We start from the raw sequence: 4,999 nt of genomic DNA on the forward strand, positions 1-4,999 counted from the left end.
AGAGTAAATCACCACTTCAGGATTCAAGAAGCTTTCCAAGGAATGTTCTCACCCACACAGGCAGGGAAAGCCCTGTTAAACAGAGACGAACCAGGAAGCGCTCCAGTGAACAGACTTGCGGAACCTGAAGAGCCAAAGTCAGGTTCCTATCATGTGTGACAGATAGAGGCCCAGAGTCACCAGTGACGCTCCCATCCTCAGACAGGAGTGAGGACAAAGGCTTCAGAGGGCTCGGGCGAGAGGTGGGTGGTCTGGCGATGACCCTGCTCCTAGGTGAGTGTATACAAGAATTGTCAAAGAACAAAAAACACTGGGCAGTATTGAGATAGGAAAAGACATTTTCACTGCCTGGCTGCTGCCGTCGTGGACCCCATACATGCTCCCGGGAAAGGCCTGTCCTAGTCGGCTCTGCCCTATCGCCTCAGCATCCCCACCTGGCTGAAGTTGACTTCAGAAAGAGCAGATCTACAAACTGGCCAAGGAGTTTTCCCTTCCCAAACGAGGGTAAGCCTACGAGATTCACATAGTGTCCCACAAGTGTGCTTTGGGACAGGCAACAAGGACTTCCTCCTGATCTTCCTGAGCATCTGTACAGTTCGATGAAGAAAGCTGTTGCTGTTGGAAAGCATCTTGAGTGGACTAGAAAGGATGAGGACACTAAGTTCGGGCTGATTCTGATCGTGAGTTGAATCCACCGATTGGCTTGGTACTACAAGCCCTTCCTCCTAATTGAAAGTGTGAACCATCCACAGCTTCTGCCCTGAGTGCACACGTCTATGTGTGTACTTGAGCAATTAAAAAAAAAAGGAAAATAGGAGAAGGCCATTTTTATTCAAAAGAGATTTTTATAAGGGAGGAGAAAAGACTAAGGGAAAAGGGAGAGCGAAATACTGCAAAAGGGATGGGGTATTTTAAAACCATTGCAGTGGGGAGAGAAAGACACCCGAGCTAGGTCTGAGCTCCAGGAACAGGAGCTTTTTAAAGAAAGTTACTGGAACAAACCACTAGGATGGGTCCCTTCTCTTCTCGTTGCTATCGAGTTGAGGCTGACTTATAGTGACCCTGTAAGACAGGGTAGACCTGCCCTGTGGGTTTCAAGATTGTAACTATTCATGGAAGTAGAAAGCCCTATCTTTCTCCCATGGAGGGACTGGTGGTTTTGAACTGCCGACCTTGAAGTTAGCCCAACTCATAACCACTATGCCACCAGGGCTCACTGGGATGGGTAGTCAATTATTAAAGTTGTGATTAGGGCCATTTTGTTCAGATTGTTTTCTTAAGATAAGGCTACATGAAATCCTGGGAGACCCAGGAAGAGGGGTTGGGAAAGAGAGATAAGGGGTAGGGTGAGGGAGAAAGGTTGGGGAGGTAAGGAAAAAAAGTCTGTTTAAATCAGTCCCCAATGATTCAGTAAGCAAATACAAGCATAGAGTTGCTGGTGTTTACTTACTTATCTGTTGTGAACAATTTCACATATATACTTTTTACCACATCAAAGTTTCTGCTTCTAGGTATGGCTGGCATCTATCTCTCTCCCAACCCCACAGCACTTTTCTACAAAATCAAAGCTTCTTACTGGGGTACTCATTAAGCAAGATAAGCATGGGTTTACTTGTGCTTACCAGATAATCAGGTCTAGTGAAAAACATGAAAAACTATTCACTATAGATTAGTCAGTAAGCACATGGAAGCCCAGGATCACTGTGCTTACTGGGCATTCCACCTGTGATATTAGTCCTCTGCAGTGATTTAGCCCAAGTAGATCATTAAGTCCATCCCAGTCTGTTCTTTGCTATAAACCTTCTCCAAAGCACTTGCTGTTGGGTTGATTCGTGGTGACTCCATGTGTGTCAGAATAGAACTTTGCTCCCTAGGGTTTTCAATGGCTAATTTTTCAGAAACAGATGGCCACACCTTTCTTCTTCTGAGGTCCTTCTGGATGGTCTTCAACCTTCAAACTTTTGCTTAGCAGCATAATATAGAAAATTATTTGCACTATACGAAGGCTCCAAAGTTTCTCTGGAACACACTCAAGAGTGAGACATTTCTTTAACAAAGGACTCTTGTAAAATTCGACTTTGTCAGTGGTGTGATCAGATTTACATTTTAAGACCACCCAGGCTGGTGAGCCCATTGTGGATTGTGGGAGCCAAGAGTGGTAAAGAGACCAATCAGGAGGCTGCCGCAATAAGTCAGGTAATCACTATGGTGTAAATGGGGATGAAGAGATGGTAACTGATTTAAGATTCACTTGGAAACTGGATCCACCAGGTCATCAGTTCAAAACCACCAGCCAGTCTGAGGGAGAAACATAGGGCTTTCTACTCCAGAAACCATTTACAGTCTCAGGAACCCACGGGGTTCTGCCCTATCTTATCTGGTATCTATGAGTTGGAATCAGCTCAATGGCAGTGAGTTTGTTTTGTTTTAGTTTGGGAAACACAATTGACCAGACCTTGCTAATGGGTTAAAATTAAATATGGAGGAAAGAGTTAAAATCATATACCATTTCCCTGAAACATCTGAGTAAATGATGGTGCTATTTACCAAGAGATAAAAGACTGTAGAGAGCTGGAGAAGGAAGTCAGGGTTCCAGTCCCAACATGCCATCCAAACACACATGTCAAGTTGGCAGTTAGATAAACCAGTCTGATGCTCAGAGGAGAGGTTTGGCCTTGGGGTTAAAAATGTATTCTATTGAGACGAGCCACTCAGGGTGCAGTGTAGCAATGATGTAACATACAACTTTCCTTTAGTTCTTTAATGCTTCCTCCCCACCACTATCATGATCCCAATTCTACCTTACAAATATGGCTAGACCAGAGGATACACACTGATACAGATAGGAACCAGAAACACAGGGAATCCAGGGCCGATGATCCCTCAGGACCAGTGGGGAGAGTGGTGATACCGGACGGTGGAGGAATGGTGGGGTAGAAAGAGGAAACCCAGTGGAGAGGGCTGAGTGCCTGGCCCCAATCCCAACTACTATGTGGACCCCTGCCCCTCCCCTCAGAAGAATTTATTTCAAAGGATGGCATTGAATCTGCACTCCGGGAGAGAGACGTATCTGATCGGAGCACACGGAGCAGATGAAGGGGGAGGAGGAGAGAGTGGAGCACACCCCGGCCCACCAGGCCTTGAGGCCAATGTTCCCGATTAGAGCAGCCAGTCCACAGAGAGGACCACATGGACAGCCCCACTATGAGACATGATGTCCCTCACTGACCCATAGCTCTACAGGGGACAACACCGGAGACACAGTGTGAGAATTGTGCCCAATCTGATCCCGCCACCGAGGCAAAACACTAAGGGGGTGCAAACAGAACAGAAAGGGAACAGAGCAGCGAGGTCCCCAGGGAATTCTGAAGGTGGACTTTGGGGCCAGGGCATGGTGCCCCAATAGACTGGACTGGAGAACACTCCTAAAGGCCAACAAACAGTCCGTGAACTAAAAAAAAGAAAAAAAAGAAAGAAGGAACTGATTATAAGGCTCTACATATAACCTCTTCCCTGGGGAATGGACAAAAGGAAAGTGGGTGAAGGGAGACATCAGACAGTGTAAGATATGACAAAATAATAGTAATTTTTAAATTATCAAGGTTTCATGAGGGAGGGGGGAGGGGGAGCGGCGAGGGAGGGGGAAAATGAGCTGATACCAAGGGCTTAAGTAGAAAGCAAATGCTTTGAGAATGATAAGGGCAACAAATATACAAATGTGCTTGACATACAATGGATGTATGCATGGATTGTGATAAGAGTTGTACGAGCGCTCAGTAAAATGATTTTTTTGAAAAATATGTCCTATTACCCTTCAAGGCAAGGAGCCCTGGTAGTTAACTGCAAGGTCAGTTAACCACAGCTGCTCTAAGGGGGATGCTTTGTATTCCCATAAATATGTACAGTCTCAGGAACCCACTGGGGCAGTTCTACTCAGTCCTATAGACTCACTATGAGGCAGAATCAACTTGATGGCAGTGAACTTTTGGAGTTGGCCCTTCAAGACTCTAAAGTTCCTCTTGGAAGCATTCCCTGACAGTCAAATTCACAATGGTCTTCTCTTTTCTGGCCATCATCTATTCCACAAGAATTTACTCTGCGCTAGGCTTAGTGCTGGGAACGGCTTCGTGTCCTCTAGGAACTTGTTTTAAGATTGGAGTCACATATAAACTAGATGATTATAACGTGAAATAGTAAGTGTGATATTAAAAGGTAGGACAAGGGCCTCTGAGTCAGTCCAGTCCTGGCAGGAAACAGACAGCAATCTCACACCAGAATGTGAAGAGGTGCTACTCAAAGTGATGGGCAAGTCATGGGCAAGGTGTGGGCAAGCCTCTAGGGGTCAGAAAGTCCTTGAAGCTAGAAACCGTTAAGCATCAATGACTACCCCTAGACTGAAGGGGAGAGCAGGGGGGTTAGTTCCAGGAATCTAGAGATAGAGAGGATGAGTTCTGAGATAGGGCTAACTGACAGAAGTTGGGAGCCTCAGTTGGGAGATCTAGCTACTCTGGCAATCTTTCAGGAAACAAGGGTGAGCCTAAAGACCTGGGCCTCATTCCCTACATCTTCCTCCAGATCTGTGGTGAGCACCTCCCATTGGCTAAACCAAACTGGAAGCAGGAAACCAGGGGCCCATTGAGACAATTCACAGAGGCTGGTCTCTCAAAGCCAAGCGCAGAGTAGAAATGGTCTGGAGGAACAAATGGGAGATTATCTATCTTAGCCCTTCACCTAGTCTGTGGGAGTGGGAAGTAGGGTAGATGGCTAAGGCTGTGTGTCAACTAGGCTGCTTTGGCAGTTATATAATGATGTAATCTCTCTCTCTCTCTCTCTCACACACACACACACACACACCGTATTTCCCTCTCACAAGCATGGGGAAGACAGACACGAAATGTTTCACACAAGGGAGAGAGGGCTGCTACCACCCCTGGATCTCACACACACTGGGAGACTAACAAGCTGTGTGACTCACACAGAACACTACAGACACCCTGTT

At 46.2% G+C, this 4,999-nt stretch overlaps 1 pseudogene; it reads left to right on the plus strand.

The window, feature by feature from the left end:
* Positions 1–257: 257 nt before the first annotated feature.
* On the plus strand, positions 258–790 carry LOC115870495 (annotated as a pseudogene).
* The last annotated feature ends 4,209 nt before the right edge of the window (positions 791–4,999 follow it).

This window comes from Echinops telfairi, unplaced genomic scaffold, assembly GCF_000313985.2.
Source record: "Echinops telfairi isolate 266 unplaced genomic scaffold, ASM31398v2 ScPeMD7_1713;HRSCAF=2227, whole genome shotgun sequence".
Classification (NCBI taxonomy): domain Eukaryota; kingdom Metazoa; phylum Chordata; class Mammalia; order Afrosoricida; family Tenrecidae; genus Echinops; species Echinops telfairi.